General features: G+C 44.1%; 2 pseudogenes; both read left to right on the forward strand.

Annotated features, from left to right (window-relative positions):
• The first annotated feature begins 2,771 nt into the window (after positions 1 to 2,771).
• On the forward strand, positions 2,772 to 4,277 carry LOC117855787 (uncharacterized; annotated as a pseudogene).
• Positions 4,278 to 5,696: 1,419 nt separating this feature from the next.
• LOC140221674 (receptor kinase-like protein Xa21) lies at positions 5,697 to 7,542 on the forward strand (annotated as a pseudogene).
• The last annotated feature ends 16,398 nt before the right edge of the window (positions 7,543 to 23,940 follow it).

A 23,940-nucleotide genomic window follows, 5' to 3' on the forward strand; every position in this document is an offset into this window, starting at 1 on the left:
AGAGTGCCAAGTAAGTCGGTGCCCAAAACACCGTATGAACTATGGACACGAAGAGTACCCTCACTAAACCACTTGCATGTGTGGGGTAGCCCAGCTGAGGACAAAGTATTTAACCTAAACATTGGGAAGATAGATTCCAAAATAGTGAGCTGCCACTTCATTGGTTATCCGGAAAAATCAAAAGGTTTTCGTTTCTACTATCCAGACAGATATACAAAGTTTGTAGAAACGAGATACGCTGTTTTCTTAGGGGATGAATTGGTGAGGGGGAACATGGTGGCTTGAGAGATTGATCTTGAGGAGAAGCGGGTGTGTGAACTCACTCCGATGATTTAGGAGCCATTCTTCTCATTGCCTGTTGTTCCTGCACCAACAGTTCCTGAGGTCGCGGTGCAAGCACCTGTTACAGTTCCTGACATTGTGGTGCAAGCACCTGTTGTGATTCCACTCGTGGAAACGATGAGTGAAAATTTGGAACCTATCCTTTAGGAGCCAATTGAACCCATTGTTGCACATGAGGAAGAGTTGCAGCAGCCACCTCTAGATGATGTGCCACAAGCTGAGGCACAGAATGTGCCTGTAAATGAGGGGCCTAGAAGGTCTCAAAGAGTTAGAAGATCAGCTATTCCTAATGATTATAAAGTTTATAATATAGAAGAAGTTCATATGGAAGGTGATCCCATTTCATATGAAGAAGCCATGAGAAGCACTCACTCATCAAAGCGGCTAGAGGCCATGGAAGATGAGATGAAATCGATGAGTTCCAACGAAGTTTGGGAACTTGAAGAAATTTCTAAAGGAGCCAAAACAGTAGGCTATAAATGGGTCTACAAGACTAAACGTGACTTCAAAGGGAATATAGAAAGGTATAAGGCGCGACTTGTGGCAAAAGGCTTTACACAAAGACAAGTAATAGATTACAATGAGACTTTTTCTCCTGTCTCATGTAAAGATTCCTTCAGAATCATAATGGCATTAGTGGCACATTTTGATTTAGAATTACATCAGATGGATGTAAAAAGGGCATTTCTAAATGGAGATTTAGAAGAAAATGTCTACATCAAACAACCCAAGGGTTTTATCATAGAAGGCAAAGAGAATATGGGATGTCGTCTAAAGAAATCCATTTATAGATTAAAGCAATCCTCTAGACAGTGGTATCTAAAGTTTAATGATATGATTAAGAAATTTGGGTTTAAAGAGAATATAGAGGACAATTGCGTCTATGCAAAGTTTAAAAATGGGAAATACACTTTCCTAATCCTGTATGTGGATGATACCTTGCTTGCGAGCAGTGATGTCAGTTTGCTACTGGAGACAAAGAAGTTTTTGTCCTCAAACTTTCATATGAAGGACCTCGGTGAAGCATCATATGTTTTGGGCATAGAAATTCACCGAGATAGAAAGAATGGGATTCTTGAATTATCGCAAAGGGCATATTTAGAAAAGATTCTAAAGAAGTATAATATGCATGCGAGTAAAGCCACACCTGCTCCCATAGTCAAGGGCGGCAGTTTTAGGAATTTTCAATGTCTCAGGAACCAATACGAGCTTGATCAAATGAAAGTGGTTCCATGTGCTTCAGTTGTCGGAAGCCTACAGTATGCTCAAGTATGTACTCACCCTGACTTAGCTTTTGTCACCGAGGTACTTGGAAGATATCAAAGTAATCCAGGTATAGAGCATTGGAAGATGGTGAAGAAAGCATTGGGTTATGTGCAAGGTACAAAAGACCTCATGCTTACGTATAGAAGATCTGATTCCTTAGAGATAAAAGGGTATTCAGATGCAGACTTTGCGGGAGATAGAGATGATAGAAATTCCACGTTTGGTTACGTGTTCACTCTCGCAGGAGGAGCTATTTCGTGGAGAAGCTCCAAACAGAAAGTAACTGCGTCATCTACGATGCATGCAGAGTTTATAGCATGTCATGAGGCCACGGGGCAGGCGATGTGGTTAAAGAAATTTATACTCGGATTGAGAGTGGTTGATTGTATTCATAGACCACTAAAGATGTACTGCGACAATAAGCCAACAGTATTCTATGCTCACGACAATAAATCAAGCAATGCTTCCAAAATCATTGAGATAAAGTTTTATGTTGTGAAAGACAAAATCCAGAATCGCACTATAAGTCTCGAGCATATAAGAACAAAGGATATGCTTGCAGATCCATTGACGAAAGGCTTACCACCCAATGTGTTCAGAGAACACTTAGCCGGTATGGGTTTAAGGGAAAGCCTATGATTCTTGGGCCCAAAAGAAATAGAATTGTTTCAAAATAGAGAAGTGTGTCGTAGCTGTTGATTCTATCGGCGAGCTGTGACGATGAGGCATGCTCTACACATTAATCTATGATGGAACGAATAAAACGAAAATTATAAAGTTAAAAGTATATGATGAGATCAAGGGGGAGAATGTTAGATTGATCTCCTCTCTAATGGGTCCAACGGCCCATTGAGCCCTTGACTCGCGCCCTGATCGGGGGCGCCCACCCTAGCATTGGGTGGTGAGCCCCTGTCACCTGCGCTATAAAAACAGAGGTGGGGGCCAGGGCGCACGGTACGAGGTTCACCGCGCCACCAGCCACCCCATCGACAAAACCCTAGACCGACCGATCACGGGAGTGCAGCAGTGATGGAAGCACCACCACCGCCACACCGACGACTCAACACGGCACTGCGCGTCGCTGCCTAGCGCAGAGCTCCACCGACCAAACCACGGCAATGCGCATCGCTTACTAGCACAGATCTTCACCGATAGAACCTGAGATGGCCAGCGGCTCTGCCGCTTCCACCCCTAGGGGTGAAGGTACCCCATCTCTCTCTCGGTTAACACTGGAACCCCATGAACTCAATGTCAAATCCTGAATCCTGACTAGATGTGCATCTAGAGTTTCAGATTTACACCTAACAAGATTGCCTCAAGCAACGAAAGTGTGTGGATGTGAGATGTGCTGTTAAACTCTCTTGGACCCATGGGTACCCCCAAGCAAAGTTCATGGCTCATTTTCTCAATGAAGGAAACTTTATTGATCTTAACCAATTACCTTGATGGTACAATTATATTAAGATAACTTCTGGCGACTTGGCCTCTGTACAGGTAGGATACACATATGACATAGCCTAAGTACAAGGTTCATGCATCACCAAAGACGACCCGGCAAAGGCAAGAAGAAAAGGTTGTCATGTTGCGCCCTCTCGATCCGATCAGAGGTTTTTGTTCTCTCCTGATTACCAATACATGCATTTTTGGATTATCTCTTGCCGTTAGGCCTGCCATGTTGTTGCTGCCTAAAAAATTAATTAAATTAGTAGCGGTTGCCACACTTGATTTAGATCATCTTTTTTCTAGGCGAATTAGTGGTATCTTGTCCAGTTATCCAGTTAATTGGCGCATAAAGTAGCTCCGCTGGTGAACACAGAATGCCGCCATGCTAATATTACATATTTCACAGGTAACAAGGCCACAAGGGCATCATGTTTGTCTACCAACTAGTAAAACTCACCATGCTTATGATATTGGCTTTGTTGCTTCTGTCTTACGGAGTTGGCGGCATCCGTTGCTTAACGATATCGAACACCACAGACATGCTATTGTTATCTGTTTTCAGGGGGGACGTCACCAGTGATCCAAAAGGAGCATTCAGCTCCTGGAACACCACCACCCCCTATTGTCAATGGAAGGGCGTCACATGCAGCCTCAGGCACCCAAGACGAGTCACGACGTTGGAACTGAGCGACCAAGACTTGCCTGGCCCAATTTCACCCTCACTTTTTTTGCGAAATTTTTCACCATCACTTGGGAACTTAACTTTCTTTAAAGGTACTCAATCTGTCCCAAAACAGCTTCTCGGGGGAGTTACCTCACCTCAATCGCCTCCAGAAACTTCAAATCCTTGATCTGGGCACAAACTCACTGCAGGGCAGTATTCCAGATACACTCACAAATTGTTCAAACTTGATGCATTTAGACCTCTCTGGCAACAAGTTAACGGGCAAAATTCCTCCAAAAATAGGGTTCCTTCCTAATTTAGTTAACCTTCTCCTTTATCAAAACAAGCTTAATGGGACCATCCCACCAACCCTCATCAACGCCACCCAGCTATGGAGGATTTACCTTGGAGCAAATCAACTGGAAGGGAGCATTCCCGACCAGCTTCTGGCAATTTCCCAATGTAATCTCGTTGTTACTTGGTGAAAATATCCTTTCAGGTTCCATCTCTCCAGCCCTTTCCAATCGGTCTTCTCTTCGTGCTCTGGACTTGAATTCAAACATCCTGGGTAATACATTGCCAGCAAACATAGGTAACATCTTCCACTACCGGAAACAGTAGATATACCGAGTGTTAAATCTTTGTTGAGTGCTTTTTGTTGGGCACTCGGCAAATGCGCCGTTTGCCGAGTGTCTCCGCCTATACACTCAGCATTCATAATACACTTGGCATACATCCTAGTTGCCGAGTGTCACAGAGAAAACACTCGGCAAACATCCCGATGACACTCAGCAAAGATTTGACACTCGGTAACTCTCCAGCACGTGACTGGCACGTGCACCGTCCGTAGGGGGCCGTGCCGGCCGTTAGAACTTTGCCGAGTGTTCGTTATCGACACTCAGCAAATTAATAGTTTGCCAAGTGTTTTCTCTCGACAGTCGGCAAATGTACTAGTTTGCCGAGTGTTTTCTCTCGACACTTGGCAAAAGTAATAGTTTGCCGAGTGTTTTTGGAGGCACTCGGCAAACACAAAACTATTTTTTCACCTATGCCCTCCACACTTTTTCTACTCCCCACATACGACATTTGGTACTGTATGTTAAAAGTTGGTCTATTTCTTGGTCTGTTTTCTATATTTAATGAATTAATTTCATTTAGAGGAATTTATTGATTTAAGTCAAATTTTAAATGCAAGTGATTGATATAATGGAATGAAATCAGTGGAAAAATCATATTCATGTTATTGAATCCGGATTGAGGTCTCATCCAGGAAATGAAAAGAAATTTCGAACATTTTGTTCAGAAAGCACGACCACGAACGTGTGGCTGAATGGTTTTTAAATTCTAAAAAAAGCAAACAAAGTCTGAAAATCACAAGATTTGTCAAGATGTCATGATATTATATATGGAGGCTGTGCTAAAAAATTGAGAAGGTTTCGCACAATTTCAGACGTATGATGCTTACAAACCAAAACATCTCCGGAGAAGATTCGTAGAAGTTAGAAGGATCCGGTAAGATTTGGAGTCCAAGTGACACTTGAATTGGGGTTTAACTTCAAAACTTTTTGTATAGGCAATAGACAACATTGATTGGTTCATGTCAATTTTTGGGAATTTTTCGAATCCGTTTGATAATTTTTATGTATTAACTACAATTATAGAATTTAATTGATATAAATTCAATTTGAGCTATAACTGCATGAAATAATGGAATAATATTAGTAGAAAAATCAAATATGCATTGTCGAGTGAATTTGACAAGGTTTTTCAAAGTATATTGGAAAAAAGTTAGTAAAACACGTTATTGAAGGAGTATACATGAAATATAAGTGTACTTTGCCGATTGTTTTTGAGGCTTCGCCGAGTGTACTTTGGGGCACTCGGCAAAGCTACTGTTTCCCATAGTGTTCCCTGATCTTATACTACTAGACCTGTATAATAACAGGTTAATTAGAGGGTCAAGTCCCAATTTCATTAGGCGATGCTTCAGGGCTGCAACTGTTAGATCTATCATTTAACAGTTTCGCTGGTCAAGTTCCGATCCTAGAATTTTTGGTAAAACTTCCGGGACTAAATTTTCTAAACTTTCATAACAACAAACTCGAAGCAAAAGACATCCAAGGCTGAGAATTCTTGGACACGCTGAGCAATTGTAAACTACTGCAAACACTTATACTAAGTCAAAATCAGTTGCAAGGATCTATACCAAATTATATAGGTAATTTGTCCACCAGCCTTCAATGGCTCGCGTTAGGTATAAACAACTTATCAGGGTCTGTTCCTATGAGCATATTGAGCATATACAACAGCCTCAGCGGTCCATTTGGAGAGTGGATTGGAAAGATGAAAAACTTACAGGGTTTAATTCTCTAGGTGAACAATTTGATTGGACCAATCCCGTCCTCCATTGGTGACCTTACTCATTTGGAATTTCTCTCTCTCGCACAAAACAATTTCACTGGTACCATACCTACCAGTTTGGGATACCTTCAATAACTCTCAAATTTGGACCTTTCCAACAACAATTTACATGGTAACCTACCTGCAGACAACAACTGGGGGCTTTGCGGAGGAGTGATAGATCTCCGCATGCCGTGTGCCCTGCAGTTACTCGGAAAATAGAGTGGAAACATTATTTGACCATCTTACTTATTTCCAATATTTAGCTTCATGTCACTCGTGATGTCAATTTATATTATAGTCCTTGGGAAGACATCAAGACGGCCAAATTTATCATTACTTTCTTTTGGTAAGAAATTCCCTATGGTTTCTTATAAGGATCTAGCTCAAGCTACAGGGGAACTTTTCAGAGTCCAACCTAATTGGAAGGGGAAGCTACGGTTCAGTATATAGGGGGAAGCTAACTCAAGCTAAAGTCCAAGTTGCTATTAAGGTTTTTGACCTTGAGGTAAGATTTGCATATAAAAGTTTTGCCTCAGAATGTGAGGCTTTGAGAACCATTCGGCATCAGAATATTCTTCCTATACTAACTTCATGTTCAACTATAGACAATAATGGTAATGATTTTAAGGCCCTAATTTATGAGTTCATGTTCATTGGGAGTTTGGATACATTGTTGCATCAAAAACATGGTGGTGTTTCTCCAAAACTTTTGGGCTTATCTCAAAGAATAAGCATACGTGTTGACATAGCCGATGCATTGGCCTATTTACACCATGACTGTGGAAGGCCCATTGTCCACTGTGATATGAAACCAACTATTATCTTTCTTGATGATGACATGAATGCTTATTTGGGAGACGGCATAGCAAGTCTTGTTGTTGATTCTAGGTCAATAGCAGTTGGACATTCATGTTGCAGTAGTTCTCTCACTATCACAAGAACTATAGGCGATATTGCTCCAGGTATAAATGAAGAATTTTGCCATCGCCTCCACTATTTGTATACTATCTGTTATGCACACAATAATAATTTTATTTTTCAATTTTTCAGAGTATGCTCAAAGTGTTCATGCATCAACATATGGGGATGTCTATAGTTTTGGCATAGTACTTCTGGAGATGTTATAGGCAAAAGACCAATTGATTCTATGTTTGAGAGTGTGCTCAGCATTATCAGCTTTGTGGAGAGAAATTATCCAGATCAAGTGTTACATAAAAATCATTGATGCTCATCTCCCAGAAGAATGCAAAGACTTTATTAAAGCAATGGTGATGACAGAAAGCAAGGTATATCGATGCCTATTGTCGCTCATGCAAGTTGCGCTTGCTTGTACACTTCCATTTCCAAGGGAAAGAATGAGCATGAGAGAAGTTGCCATTAACTTACATACAAGCAGAAAATCATATGTTGCAGCAATTAAGTGAGAGAAAACCATATGTGGTGTGTTAAGCCAAGTTGTACGTACTATGTAGTATGTAGTACCAGCTCATACTAATATTTGTCTTTAGAACATTTAGAAGTTGGGATTTGAGGTGCTGTTTGGATTTTATTTTTGTTTTGGTATCTCTGGAATTTGAGTATGTGACTTGTTAGAATTGATCCTATTGATAATACATAGAAAAGGCCTATTATCTCTATCAAGATAATTCTAATTCATTGGATATTATTTATTCTGGTATCTGGAACACGAAATACATAGAGTGGATCAAGAAAAAAAATGGAACTATGATTCATACTCACTATTTAGACCCCGCAACCAGACTGGAAAAAAATTCTAGTTCTTAATAAAAAAACAAATTTTTTCTTCCTTCCAATTTTGTTTGCCCAAAAAAGAACTTTTTTCTCCTTCAACAAATGATCTTCAAGCAGAGTAATGGTAATGGAATTAGAAAGCAGCGGCAGGGATTTTTCTGATTAGATGCTGCACATTATTGATGCAATGCTCATCTCCAAGAAGAATGCAAGGGTTTTATCCAAGCAAAGCTCAAACAGACATGGGCGGATGCAGGATGGGAGGTTTGTGGGGCCTCATCTCCCTTCCCCTTCCTCTAGCCCCACTTTCTTCTTCCTCTCTCGCTTCTTTCCTCTTCCTCTCTCGCTTCTTTCCTCCTCTTCTCCCTCCTCCTTCCCTATTCTTTCCATGGAGTTCCTGAGGGTAGGGGGCTTGAGCCCCCTGCCCCACGCTGGATCCGCCCCTGGAAACAGATAATATGTGAATTCATGATTGCTATCTCTAGTGCAGATCGCTCTTTCTTGGACTTGTCTATTCCCAAGAGAAAGAATGAACATGAGAGAATTTGTCCGTGTAAGTTGCAATCAATCAGAATGACATACGTAAGAGAAAATAGTCATAATTCATATTTAGTAGAGTATTTTACAATGTGGCAGGAATCTTGTGTAGGCAGTTTAGGTTCTCTTTGAATGCAATGGGCACAAAGTTGGCAATTCAGCCTATGGGTTCGCATGTTAAAAAAGAACGAGCTACCCTGCTATAAAGCTGTGGCATGTAGGTGGTGAATGATGAATAGTGTAAAGTGCCATCATATTAAGATTTGGCTTTTGAGCATTTGAAAAAATAGTTTTGATAAAGCATCAATAAATTGACAAAGTACTCAGATTGCTACTATGGTAGTGTGTGACAGTAACAATGAATGGTGTTTCAGACAACTTTATGATAAATGGAACGACGCTGCTAATCTGACCGCAAGTCCGCAACCTAGCTAACAACCACTCGGATCCCTAATCTGAACCTCAAACTACAGTCATTCCAAAAGTCAAGGTCGATGAGATTAGTGCAGCCGCTGGTCAGTCACCTACTTTTTTTTATGAATTAGGAGGGGGAGATCCCTACTGGTTATATATTAATAAATAAAAATAAATGTACAAACATAAGAAAAGAAAAAAACAGAATTACAACAGAGATAGCCAGATGTCTATACTAGGATGGTACTTCTTTGCTCGATGCATAACCATGCCAAACTCTTTCCTGAATAATTGTTTGCAGTGCAGAGTTGCAGGCACCTAGTTTTCAAAGATAAAGTTATTTCTGCACATCCATATACTTCATGTCATGATGACAATAATCTCCATGAAGAAAGGCTTAGCAATCTGATCTTTAAGGGAATTTAGGTTGTCATACCCAGATAGGTTGTCATCTATGTGCAAGCCTATCTGTTCCCAACACAATTTAGCAAATGGGCACCACAGGAAGAGATGAAGCACAGTTTCAAGGTTGTTGTCATTGCACAGTACACAAATGTAACTTTGGAGATCCATATTCTTTCTCTGCAAAATATCTCTTGTATTGAGTCTGTCCTTTAGAAGTAGCAAAAGAAGATCTTGTGCTTGGTTTGACAGCAGCTGTTCCATATCCATTTGAATGTTGGATGAATATCTAAATGGCCTTTCAATGTTGTATATGCTTTTTGTGAACTGTACATCTTTGATCCCCATATGTATGTCCAAATGTCATGGGCTCCTTGATTCTGAATATTTCCAATGCTATTTTGTAAATGCAGAAATTGATCATATGCTTCTATGGATAGGGGCAGGTGGAAAAGTGAGTGCAGCTCTTAGGAAGTTTAAACTAGGTACCATGCCACACCAAAGATCATTCCACAGGTAAACTGAATTTCCATTATGGGGGATAGGAATAGTCATATCTTTGCGGAGATGCAAGATTTTTAGAATGTCTCTCCACCAGAATGATCCTTTTTTCACTGAGCCTGGAAGCTTACCATTGCTGCAGTAATTATCCCAGATTAGATGAACCCAACCCATGGTAAGTCTGCATGGTTGAAGAATTTATGCAAGTTTTTCAAAATGAAAGCATTATTTTGAGCTTTGATATCTAATACCCCAAGGCCTCCTTCCTCCTTGGGTAGACACACCATTTCCCATGCAAATTTCGGTGGCTTCTTAGCATTTAAATCAGATCCCCTCCAGAGGAGATGCTTTCTATATTTATCAATCTGCTTTATGACAGTGGCACGTAGCTTCATAGTAGACACGATGAATGTTGGTAGAGATGTTAAGACTGAATTGACTAGGATAAGTTTAGCATCCTGTGAGAGAAGGTTTGATGTTACCAGAATTCTGCTTTCACACTTCTTGACTAGAGGCATGAAATCCTTTACAGAAGGTTTAGTGAGGCCAAGAGGCATGCCCAAATATGTGAAAGGCAAAGTCCCAATTGCACAACCCAATGTGGATGTTAGGAGAGATAATTTATCTTTAGGAGTGTTAATTGGCACTATCACTAACTTTGAGTAATTTACTTTCAGGCCTGATGATGAGGCAAAGCTATTCAATAGATCCTTGAGAGAAGCTAATTATGATTCATCACTTTCCAGGATTCAGCCGCTTGCTTGGCCGTCCACCGCTGCCCGCAAATGTGACTCTCCATGCTCTAGCCGCAGACGACGCGTGCCGCCTACGCTCGTGTAGTGGCCGGTTTCATCCGCAACGGCACGGTGCCGCCATGGTGGGAACCGCTTTGTCGCTTTGCGACTGTGGTGAGATTTTGGAATTTTTTATTTTTATATTTTTATGAAATTTGAGCATTTTGTGAAAATATATGTCCAAAATCTAAATGCATACTGTCATTTGAAACGGCTATAGCCAAATGAATCGGCGGAAGGTGTACTGCAGCAACCTTACCGCCGATTGAACCGGCGATATCTCTCCTCTCTGGATAGCTCATCTTCAAAAAATCATAATCATATGAACTCATATGAACAGATTCCTTAGACCCTAATCGAAATCCCAGACTAGAACTAGAACCGCCACCTAGCTACAGAATTGAATCAAACGAACAGTGAGGACCTAGCTAGGAGATCTTCCGCGTACCGTTGATGCAGCTTCTGGTCGGCTGCCTAATGCTGCTGGCCCGTCCGCCTCTCTGTTTCGTCCTCAAAGTCTCAAACGCGCCGCCTCTCACCGCCCGTCGCGCGTGGAGTGGCGCGCGGTGGACGTCGCTGCTGTGTTGGCTTCGCCCAATCGCGCTGTTCGCTGGGCGAGGCCGAATGCGCTCTGTTGGTGGGCCGGGCCGATCGATCCGTTCGTGGCCAACAGGCCAAGACTGCTAGTTTGCGGGCTGCAACAAGAGTACAAGACGCAGAATGATGATGGCTGAACAGGCCTAATGGGCCTCATAAGCACTCAGAAGCCCACCGCTGCAAATCTCCAACTCATACGAAAAAAAAGCTGTACGCACAGATTATTTGGTCTCTAGTGTGTCCTTCACTTATGCATAAACTATGCACGTTGTGATTTGTATTATTAAAAAATTAGAATAAGATCTCTATCTAAATAAGGCGCTTCCTCTGAGGAGACTGAGTTAGCTAGCTCTTACATCTCCCTATCAGATTTATTTTTACACTAGTAGAGAATTGGCTTTCGATGCGCCCCCTTTTGTCCCGGTTTAAAGTTGGCCCGGGACAAAAGGAGGTGCGCCACGGTAGGCAAAAATGGAGGGGAGAGTTAGTCCCGGTTGGTAATTGCAACCGGGACTAAAGGCCCCCCTTTAGTCCCGGTTGCAACGGCTAGCTGGGGGGCGTCGGTGGCGGCACCATTTATCCCGGTTGGAAGCTCCAACCGGGACAAAAGGGACACCCTTTTATCCCGGTTGGAAGCTCCAACCGGGACTAAACCTTCAACCGGGACAAAAGGTATTCCTTTTTGTCTCAGTTGAAGTTTTTAACCGGGATAAAAACTCATCGCCATTATATACGGCCAAGACAGAAGACTTTCTTCCTCCTCCAGCCCGAGCCAGTCCAGCACATTGACAGAGAGAGCTGAGCTTCACCTACTCTCCGGTGGTGCCGAAGCAAGGGAGGTGCTGCCCGAAGTTTTTTCCCTTATTTTCGTGGGAATTTCACTTGGCCAACATAAGTGTTGTGAAGGTTTGCTACTTCATCCTCGTGTTATGCTTTGATTTATGCTTTGGAGATGGAAAGATTATTTGCTAGAATGTGATGATGAAGTAGAAAATGGAGAGGTATTTTGAGCTAGAATGTGAGGGAGATTGATGTGTCATATATATAGTATGCATTATTGCAGTGGTTTAAGAATGATGCTACCTTGTCTAGACGGTTTATGTTATCAAATTCAATATGGTTTTTCAAATCCATACTTGTTGAACTTGCATACCGTGTTCATCTCTGCGATGATGTTCTCCGCCGAGCAGCAACGTATGTCAAGAAGGAGGTTCGATTCTACGAGAAAGAGTGGATACGAACATCGTGACCGTGTCCCCTTTTCCGTAGCATCTAACCTCTTTCATGACGAAGTGCGGTGCCGCCCAGTTGAGAACATGCTCGCGAGATGATCACGGTCTTCAAGTTCAACAACTTATGCAGTGTTAAGGTAATAATTTTTGTACATAGATGGCTTCTTCTACTTGTTGAACTTATCAAATTCAATAAGGTTTTTCAAATCCATACTTGTTGAACTTGCATACCGTGGTCATCTCGCATAGGATGTTCTCCGCCGAGCAGCAACGTTTGTCAAGAAGGAGGTTCGATTCTACGAGAAAGAGTGGATATGGACATCGTGACCGTGTCCCCTTTTCCGTAGCATCTAACCTCTTTCATGACGAAGTGCGGTGCCACCCAGTTGAGAACATGCTCGCGAGATGATCACGGTCTTCAAGTTCAACAACTTATGCAGTGTTAAGGTAATAATTTTTGTACATAGATGGCTTCTGCTACTTGTTGAACTTATCAAATTCAATAAGGTTTTTCAAATCCATACTTGTTGAACTTGCATACCGTGGTCATCTCGCATAGGATGTTCTCCGCCGAGCAGCAACGTATGTCAAGAAGGAGGTTCGATTCTACGAGAAAGAGTGGATACTGACATCGTGACCGTGTCCCCTTTTCCGTAGCATCTAACCTCTTTCATGACGAAGTGCGGTGCCGCCCAGTTGAGGACATGCTCGCGAGATGATCACGGTCTTCAAGTTCAACAACTTATGTAGTGTTAAGGTAATAATTTTTGTACATAGATGGCTTCTGCTACTGGAGGAAGTGGCGATGGTGGGGGCGATCGTGGTTCCTATTTCGGCAAGGGGAAAATCATAGTTGGCCCTCAGCATAAGCCGAAGAAAAAGAGCGCGCTGGAAAAAGCAATGCTTCGTTATTTGCAGCAACGTCATGAAGAAGCTGTTGCCGTGAGTCAGGAACCTCCTTTTGGTGGTCGTTATGCTCCACCCTCAGTCCCGGGTGTTTCACGTCCACTTAGTACTACCGTTTCAGGCGGCACAAATAAACCTAAGGATGAGGTTGGGTCAGCGGAACCTTCGTCTTCATCGTCCAATGATGCTTAAAGTCCTCCTAGATAATAACCAGTGGATGGCTTGTTGTATTGTATCATGTTGTTTGGAACTTTAATTTAAATATGTGTATTTGGATCTTCATGTTGTTGTATTGTACCATGTTGTTTGGATTTTTAATCGATTTTCACGCGTAATCCATTGTCAAGTGTAATCCATTTTCATGCGTAATACGATGCAGATGGACCGGCAATGGATGTATAATGCAGACAGGCGGAGCAAGGCGTTTATTGATGGCTTGCATTATTTTCTTGAAGTGGCCAAAGTGAACAAGCCAGAGAATGGGTTTGTATGTTGTCCATGCTTCCAATGCAATAACAAGAAGGAGTATTCAAAGGATTCCTGGGGGACTATTCACAGCCACTTGTTTAAATACGGTTTCATGCCTAACTATTTGGTTTGGACCAAGCACGGTGAACTAGGGGTCGTAATGGAAGATGGCGAGAAGGAGGAGGAGAAAGATGACACCATTCCAGACTGGGTTGCAGGCCAAGCTTTTGCAGGTACTACAATGGGCGAGGCTGATGAAAATGAGTTTGCAAGAAAATGGCCCTACTGATGACCTTGGTCAGGTGATACGAGATGCATACAGAGATTGCGAAACTGAGAAGGAAGCAGCAAAGTTGCAGCGCATGATAGATGATCACCAAAAATTGTTGTACCCAGGTTGCCAGCAGGGCCATAAAAAACTAGGTACGACACTAGAATTTGTGCAATGGAAGGCAAAAAATGGTGTGTCCGATAAGGCATTTCAGGGGATGTTGAACATTGTCAAGAAGATTCTCCCCGAGAATAATGAATTACCGTCCACAACATATGAAGCTAAACAGATTATTTGCCCTCTCGGATTGGATGTTCAGAAGATACACGCATGCCCTAATGACTGTATCCTCTATCGTGGTGATGAATACGAGAAATTGGATGCTTGTCCCGTCTGCGAAGCCCTATGGTATAAGGTCAGGCGAGATGATCCTGGTGATGTCGAGGGGCAGTCTCCCAAGAAGAGAGTTCCCGCGAAGGTGATGTGGTATTTCCCTATAATACCACGCTTGAAGCGCTTGTTCAGGAACAAGGCGAATGCTAAGTTGATGCGATGGCACAAAGAAGACCGTAAGGAAGATGAGATGCTGAGACACCCCGCAGATGGGGCACAGTGGATATCAATTGATAGAACATTCCCGGACTTTGAAAGTGAAGTAAGGAACATAAGGTTTGGTTTAAGTACTGATGGATTCAATCCATTCGGTGAGTTGAGTAGTGGCCATAGTACTTGGCCTGTGACCCTTTGTATGTTCAACCTTCCTCCTTGGCTGTGCATGAAGCGGAAGTTCATTATGATGCCGGCGCTTATCCAAGGCCCAAAACAACCCGGCAACGATATTGACGTGTACCTAAGGCCGTTGGTTGATGACCTTTTACAACTCTGGAAGGAAGAAGGTGTACGTGTGTGGGATGAGGATAGACAAGAGATCTTTAATCTATGAGCATTGTTGTTCGTAACCATCAATGATTGGCCTGCATTGAGTAACCTTTCAGGACAGACAAATAAGGGATATCGGGCATGCACCCACTGTTTAGACGACACAGACAGCATGTACTTGAAGCATTGTAAGAAGGTCGTCTATATGGGTCATCGTCGATTTCTCCCTACTCACCACTAGCTGAGAAAGAGCGGGATGCATTTTAAAGGGGCGCCAGACCATCGTAAAAAACCTGCACACCGTAATGGAAAGCGTGTCTTCGAGATGATGAAGGATGTAAATGTAGTCTTTGGAAAGGGACTTGGTAGCCAACCTGTTCTGAACGACGATAACGGACATGCACCCATGTGGAAGAAAAAGTCAATATTTTGGGAGCTACCTTATTAGGAAATCATAGAGGTCCGCAACGCAATAGTCGTGATGCACCTGACGAAGAATCTTTGCGTGAACGTGCTAGGCTTCATGGGTGTTTATGGAACCTCAAAAGATACATTGGAAGCACGACAGGACCTGAAAGCCATGGGGCAACGAGATGACCTACATCCGGAAAAGAGAGATAATGGACAGCACTACTTACATCCTGCCAGTTACACTCTCAGCAAGGAAGAGAAGGATAGCATGTTTGAATGCTTGAATAGTATGAAGGTCCCGTCTGGGTACTCTTCGAATATAAAGGGAATAATAAATATGAAACAAAAGAAGTTTACAAATCTCAAGGCTCATGACTGCCACATGTTGATGACCCAATTGCTTCCGGTTGCACTGAGGGGTGTTCTACCAGAAAATGTCCGGTTGCCGCTCGTAAAGCTATGCGCGTTTCTCAATGTGATTTCGCAAAAGGCAATCGATCCATCCAAGCTATCAAAGCTACAGAACGATGTGGTGCAATGTCTTGTCAGTTTTGAGTTGTTATTTCCACCATCCTTCTTCAATATTATGATGCACTTACTGGTTCACCTAGTAAAAGAGATTGGTATTCTCGGACCTGTATACCTGCACAATATGTGTGTTGGAGGTATGCCCTAGAGGCAATCATAGAGATGATGATATTCCATTTGTATCCATGATTTGTATATTGTGTTCATTGAATATCCATTAAAGGCTACTTGAATTGATTTGCAATTATGTGAATTGTATGTGAAACTCTTTACTTGTATGGTTATTCTAAAGTTGTCCCTAGTCGGAGTTCATGTGAGGACACACATGAATATTAGACTAGCACATGTATTAGTTGATGACTATGTTTCACAAGTCATGGACATGGAGATGTTGAACTAATAATGTGGACACATGTGGAGACATGTGCTAGGACTGACCCAACACGAGAAGTAGTTCTCTCTTTAAACAACATATACGCTTTGTCCTTAGACCTGAGATTGTCGCATGTATTCTAGATGTGGATCGACCTACTTAGGGGCTATCAAACGCTACGCCGTAACAAGGTAGTTATAAAGGTAGCTTTCGGGTTTGTCAAGAAGCATGCTATGAGACATGGTCAATCAAGATGGGATTTGCCCCTCTCTGATTGAGAGTGATATCTCTGGGCCCCTCGAGTGATCGGATCCGAAAATGCATGGCCATGCTACGTACGGTTAAGAGTTAACCTACAAAGGGATTCCGAATCACAGGATCGAGAAAGAGCGGTCGGCTTGAAGCTAGACCAAATATCGTGAGGCAAAGGGAATAGCATGTATATTATGTTGTGATGGTTCGTCTGATATTATCTTTGTGTGCGTATAGGAGTTGGCACGTCTTGCTAGAGGCCGCTACCGACTATTGGGCCGAGTAGGAGTACTCAGGCCATGTCTATACGTATCCGAACCCATAGGGTCACACACTTAAGGGGCTGGAAGCTCAATTCGGATCAGATCCGAGTTGGATTAGGTTTAGAAGTACTAATGGGCCTCGGACCCAGAGGCCCGTTAGGAACCTCTATAAATAGAGGGGTGGGGGCGCCCTAGGGTTTACACCTTTTTGGCGAAACACATCTGTCGCGCCTCCCACACCCTCGCTGTTGCAACTCGCGGATCTAGCAGTCCGGCTTGCGACGCTTCCTCCCTGCACGTGTGGATACCTTGGAGGTGTTGCGCCTGCAGCACTTGGACGAGCCGCCAACGAGCCACGACGAGCCGACGACGAGCCACGGCACGAGGGCGATCTTGCTGCACGTGGACGAGCTGCTGAGGAGCTGCTGGACGTTGACGTGATCGACTACGTACGACTATGTTGATCGACTATGTACGACTACGTTGATCGTCTTCACTGCATCGACGCAAATCTACATCTTCCGCACCAGTAGTGCGTCGAGTGGTAATCCCGTGATCCTTATACGGCAGTTCTTCCTGGTTTTACGCGGTAGAAATTTTGATTTGCGCTAGTGTAGCCTACCTCGTATCCCAACAATGTGGCCTTTCGAGAGGTTCATGGCAGTCCTAAAAAACTATGTTCTTAATCGTGCCCGTCCAGAAGGAAGCATCGCAAAGGGATATGGAACAGAGGAGATGATCGAGTTTTGTGTTGATTTTATTGATTCAATTGACTCGATTGGGGTTCCAACTTCACGCCATGAGGGGAGGCTCCGAGGAATGGGCACCCTTGGAAGGAAATCAAGTTTGAGCAATGATACTGATTTGTTCGACAAGGCACACTACACTGTTCTACAACAGTCATCCTTTGTGTCTCCGTATATCGAGCAACACAGGCAGATGGTAGCTTCCAAAAACCCGACCAAATCCGATGCTTGGCTTACCCGTCATCACATGGAAACTTTTCCCTCCTGGTTGCGCCAACAACTTATGGGTAACTCTGAGATTCACCCACAGCTTGCCTGGTTAGCCAGGGGACCTGCTAGCACAATCGTTAAATTCCAAGGCTATGAGATAAATGGTTACACATTTTACACGAGAGCCCAGGACCAGAAAAGCACGAACCAGAATAGTGGTGTCCGCATAGATGCCATGGACAGAAATAATAGCAAGGAGTCGTATTATGGTTTCATACAGGAGATATGGGAACTCGAATACGGACCGCTGTACATCCCTCTATTTCTTTGCAATTGGGTGAAGCTAACTGCCGTAACCAAAGATCAGTATGGAATGACAATAGTAGATCTAAGCAAGACTGGATACAGTGATGACCCATTCGTACTTGCCAATGATGTGCATCAGGTGTTCTATGTGAAGGACATGTGTAGCAAACCCAAGAGGAATCCAGAAGAGACATGGGAGCCAAAGTGCCACATAGTTCTTCTAGGTAAAAGAAAAATCGTGGGAGTCGAGGATAAAATAGACCAATCAGATGATTATGATCAGTTTGATGGCATGCCTCCATTCGCCGTTGAAGTTGATCCAAGCATCCTGCTATCCAAAGAATAGGCCACATAGTTTGATGTACAAAATATGTGAACTTTTCATCCTGAAATGCAGTGAAAAGATAAATAAAATCCATTTCCAAAAAACAGGCGGGAGAAGAAAACTAGGAAAAAGACCTTTTGTCGCGGGTGCCAACAGCAACCGGGACAAGAGGCCCCCCTTTTATCCTGGCTGCAAACTGCAACCGGGATAAAAGGGTACTTTTCGTCTCCCACCTGGACGTACCCTTTTATCCCGGTTGCCAACTGCAACCGGGATAAAAGGCCCCCCCTTTTACCCCGGTTGGTGGTGGCACCCGGGATAAAAGGGTAGGCTCCTAGCCCCACCTGGCGGGGCCTTTTATCCCGGTTGGTGATGGGACCCGGGACAAAAGGCCCGTTAGTCCCGGGTGCCATTACGAACCGCGATAAAAGGGGAGGGGGTTAAAAGGCACTGTACTCCCTTCTACCCCCACGCCAGTTACACTTAGAAAAATTTTCGCCAAGTCCCGCGCGTTCTGCTCCGTCGCTGCCCGTCCGCCTCCCTCGCCGGCCGCCGCCGCCGCCGTCCCCCATTGCCCCGGCTGTCGTCGTCCCGCCGCCGACCGCGCCCAGACATCCTCCTCCTCCATCGCCCCGGCCGGCCCGCTTCGATCCTCCTCGTCCGTCGCGCCCGGCCCCTACCTCGTCGCCGCCGGCCACCAGAGCTCCATCGCGGGCCTCGTCGCGGCCTCCATCCTCGTCGCCCCTCGTCGCCGTCCCGCCTCCGTCGTCCCGCTGTCCCGCGCGCCTTGGCTCCGTCGTCGCCTCGGCCGCCGTCCTCGCCGCCCCGGCCGCCGCCGTCCCGCCGACCCGGCCACCTCGTCGCCCCGGCCACCGTCGATGACCGCACGCGCGAGGTCCGCCGCGCCGGCCGGCACTGGCGCCGGGAGTACCGCCTTGCTGATGCAAGCCCACCGGCTTGCGTCAGCAAGGGCCTTTTTTTTAAGTTAGAAAATTAAGTTAGATTTTTGTATATGTGTTTAAGTTAGATTTTTAAGTTAGATTTTTTTTAAGTTAGATTTTTAAGTTAGATTTTTAAGTTAGATTTTTAAGTTAGATTTTTTAAGTTAGATTTTTGTATATGTGTTTAAAAATCAAATTAGTGTAAATTAGTAGTAATTAGGTTCGTCGCTCTTAGGTTAGAAATGAATCGTGTTTCGTCGTGGTTCCGTCCCCGCCTCCGCCGTCCCGCCGCCCTGACCGCCGCCGTCACAACCTAGTAGGCACCGCCCGTGGTTCCATCCCCGCCTCCGCCGTACCGCCGCCCTGACCGCCGCCGTCACAACCTAGGCACTGCCTGTGGTTCCGTCCCCGCCTCCGCCCGCCGCCCCGGCCTTCGCAAATTCATGTTATTGCTAGAAATTCGTACAAATTCATGTTATTGCTAGAAATTCGTACAAATTCATGTTATTGCTAGAAATTCGTAAAAATTCATGTTATTTCTAGAAATTTGTAAAAATTCATGTTATTGCTAGAAATTTGTCACAAAGTACTACTAATTTGTAGAAATTTGTATAAATATTCCGAACTTTGTAGGATTCATGTTATTTTATGATTTCATTATATACATATAAGTAAGGCGATTTCTATGACTGTCATGTATGATTCCATGTATGTTTCAATCAATAGTTGAAATGGTAGACGATGAGACCGCAAGGTATATCATGGAGCAGATAATCACTGGCGATGGTAGTGGTGACAACCTTCCACTATCGTACACGGATGAAGAGGGCACCCAGGCAGACATGTTCCTCAACATGTCCGCCGATGGGAATGAAGAGCAACAGCCCCAGCAACACCTTGCCGTGGCCGGAAGGTTCCGGCGAGGTATATATAACGATTCTTGTATTGTTTCACGCCACCGTTACTACTACGTACTAATTAACGAATCTTGAACTGTTAGCCCTCCGGATCGACGCAAGGGCAGAAGACCCGAGGTCGTACAAAGGTGATGGAAGGGAGGCTTGTCATCACGGAAGTGACAGGAGAGGGCAGGTCGGTTGCTCCCGAGAAAGTAGCAAAGAAGTACGTGAGTCAGATCGGGGCAATCGTCCGAGACAACGTGCCTATCAGCATCAGAGAATGGAAGGGTAGAAGCACTAATCCGTACGCCCTCCCGAAGATAGAAAAGAATATGCTGTGGGAAGACGTCAAGAGACATTTCACATTCCCCGAAGGATATATTGAGAAGGATGTGAAAGCGTGGACGCTTAAGAAGATGGCTACACAATTCCAGACATTCAAGAAGATGCTGGATACCTACTACATTAAGAAGGACCGAACTCCAGACTTCAATGCGTGGCCAAAGTTGAGGGACCACTGGGATGCATTTGTTGAATATAAGAGGAGTCAAGACGGTGTGAAAAAGATCATGACCAACACAACAAATGCTAGTCAGAAGGGCTACCATCATCATCTGGGGCGAGGTGGGTATGGCTCAGCAATTCCCAAGTGGAGGAAGATGGAACAAGATCTGATCGAACGGGGAATCGTACCTGCAACTATTGAATGGCCCGAACGATCAAAAAATTGGTACTACGCTCATGGAGGCTCCCTGAGCCAAGAGGATGGGACGTTGATTTTTAATGACACAATACGTGAGAAGGCCGAACATCTTGTGAAGAACATTGAAGATTCTAAGGCTGGGAGGTTGAAGGTGGACTGAGAAAATGATGAGCTCATATTGGCCCTCGGTAATCCAGAGCACCCAGGACGTTGCCGAGGGTTTGGGGTGGTTCCGTGGAAGTTTGCTTTCCGAGGTGACAGCGCCTCGTACAGAAGCCGGAAGCGAAGAAAGGAACAGATCGAGGAGAGCTGGCGGCAGATGCTAGAATCTAAAGTGCAGGCACAAGAACAAAGAATGATGAATGAAATCAATCATCGAGTGGCCCACGCAGTTGCGGAGTTGGCCCAATCTGGAGCATTGTCGAATCCTAACACCGCCAGCCCTTCTCAACGCCTCTTGAGCAGTTGTGCTTCTACAGGGGTCCCCGATGCGCAGACGCCAGGTTACCCGTGGAGGAGCAACGGTTCCCCGTGGATGCCATCACGCAACGGACCTCATGTGAGCTGCATGCACCGGTCGGCAACCTCACTATTAAGGTATACTTATACATAATATTTATGCAATCTTGTCAATTGATCCAGGCCTCGAGATTGGAGTTTAACTTGTTTACTTCTGCTATATGTACAGGTAGCGTACGGGAGTGTGTTAGCAACCCTGGCGGGGCAGAGCAGTCATGGCATGGAGATTCCACCTGGCTACGCCAGCGTCCGCGTAGAGCAAATAGTTGATAGCCAATATGAAGGTCTAGAGCTCGACCTCCCGGGAGGCGACGGGGAAAAGACATTGTCAGATGCGCTTCATGGGATCATTCTATGGCGAAAACGCTACATCATTATTCCCGGCACGGAGCCATCTCCTCAGAGCTCAAGACCGCTCCCCGTAGATCCCCAGCAGCGACCTTCTCCTCATACCTCGAGACCGTCATCTCCTGCTCCAGGACCGTCCCTTCCATCTGTATCAAGGTCTCCATCTCCACCACATCCTGGTGCTGGGAGCGATGACGACAATAACAACACCCCTCCCCGATCACCGTCGCCGGCACCAAGAGCGGCCCCCTTGAAGGAACCTGCACCACCACTAAAGAAGTCACGAGCACCGCCTCCCAAGCAAAGACAGAGAAAGAAGAAAACAAAGGAGCCTGAAGTGACTCGCAAGGAACGCTGGGAGGCAATGTCTCATGCGGAACAGTGGGAAGAAATCCAACGAGAGGCCAGTGAGTGGTTCAAGAAACAAGCCAAAGACAAAAAAGCAAGGGAGATGGAGCCACCGCCAGTAAGTCGAAGAGATTTAAACTTTTTTATCAGGATGGAAGAAGGAGCCAAGAAAAGGATACCACTCTTATCAAACTATGAACGGGCTTTAGTAAAGGCTGATGAAAAGGATAAAAGGAAAGGAAAGTCATCTTCCAGCGGTCCTATCCACGACCTCAGCCATTTATCAAAAAAAGATGCTCAACGGGTAAAAGCAATGCCCTTGGATCAACAAGCAAATGTATTGAAGTTCATGGAAGAAACAGGTCTGGGACTTGATGAATGCATAGGGCAAGTTGAGACGCCAACTGCACCGCCCCCTGAGCCGAGATGGCCTTATGAGCTAGGCAAACCTCTAGTAAAGCCTTTATTGGTACGAAAGCTATCAACAAAGATGTACGCATTCCATCAATGGTACATGATGGCATCCGCCGACTCGAGGGAGATGCTCGGCCTGAAGGTAAAACCGATAGATTTTCACGACGAAGGGGAGAAAGTGCTATGGCTAGACTTCAAGGATATATACGAAGTGTACCATCATGATGCCCTGGACGTCTCTCTGATCAGCGCTTGGGTTCTGTAAGTGCCCGTTTATCTCTACATGTAAATTTTGGCGTGCGTCACCGTACTAACTTCGTCTTCCATTTCATGTAGGATGCTAATTCAGACATGCCGCCGAGAGGCGTACCTACATATAGGCTTCATGGATCCATCTGTAGTTAACCAACAACAGATACAATTAGTGCTGGAAAAAACCTTGGTGGAAGTATACAATTTCCTAGACAAACAAACATTCAAGGATTTCATACTACTTCCATACAACTTCAAGTAAGTGTGTGTATACCGTGTACTTTCGATGTCTTTTTCCTTATCTCTACATGTTAGTTAGCTCTAATATGCATGAACATTTTACGCACGCAGCTTCCACTAGATCCTTATTATAATTGAGCCTGAAAGAAGCCACGTCACTGTCTTCGATTCGTTGAGGAAAGATCCGGTGGAGTACCAAGAAGTGCAAGACATGCTAGGCTTGTAATAATTCTGGACCTTTATCTCTATGCAAAAGTTTGTTTCCTAAATTTTATCCCTGTTACACTATATCATTCATTATTCTAATCCGCAGCGTATGGAAATAATTCATAAGGACACACAAAGGTCCATTCAAAGAAAAACTTACATGGAACACAGACTTCCCGGTACGTATGAAGTCTGCACATTTATTACATTGTATAACAAGAATATTTCGTAACTTATTTTTTTTCCGCACTGAAGTGCTTAAGATAGGAACCCGGGAATAATCTATGTGGCTACTATATCTGTGAGCACATGCACAGTTTTATGGGACCCAAGGGACTGAAGATGACGCCGCACAACTTTAAAGTACGTAAAATAAAACTATTACTAGTTAATTATTTTCTAGCTCCTTATATGTATTTGTTCGTGTAACATTCACAAATTTCCAAATTATAGATGTTAAATATTCAACAAGGACTCTTGAAGGAAGAAAGAGTAGCGGCAATATGTGAAGGTCTCATTGGATTCCTAATGGACGAGGTGGTAGATCCAAAAGGAGAATTTTATTACGATGGATGACAATTAGACACTCCGACCAGCAACACCATGACGGGAAGATTGTAGATAGATACTTTGATTTATTTGTATATATAATGCGCGCTAATTATGATCGATTTGTACTAGTTGAATTGTGTATATGAATTGTGTATAAGAATTGTGTATATATATAGTAATTGTATAATTACAAATCCCATTAGTTTAAATACTAGTTGATTTTGTTCTAAAA

This window comes from Setaria viridis, chromosome 1, assembly GCF_005286985.2.
Source record: "Setaria viridis chromosome 1, Setaria_viridis_v4.0, whole genome shotgun sequence".
NCBI lineage: Eukaryota > Viridiplantae > Streptophyta > Magnoliopsida > Poales > Poaceae > Setaria > Setaria viridis.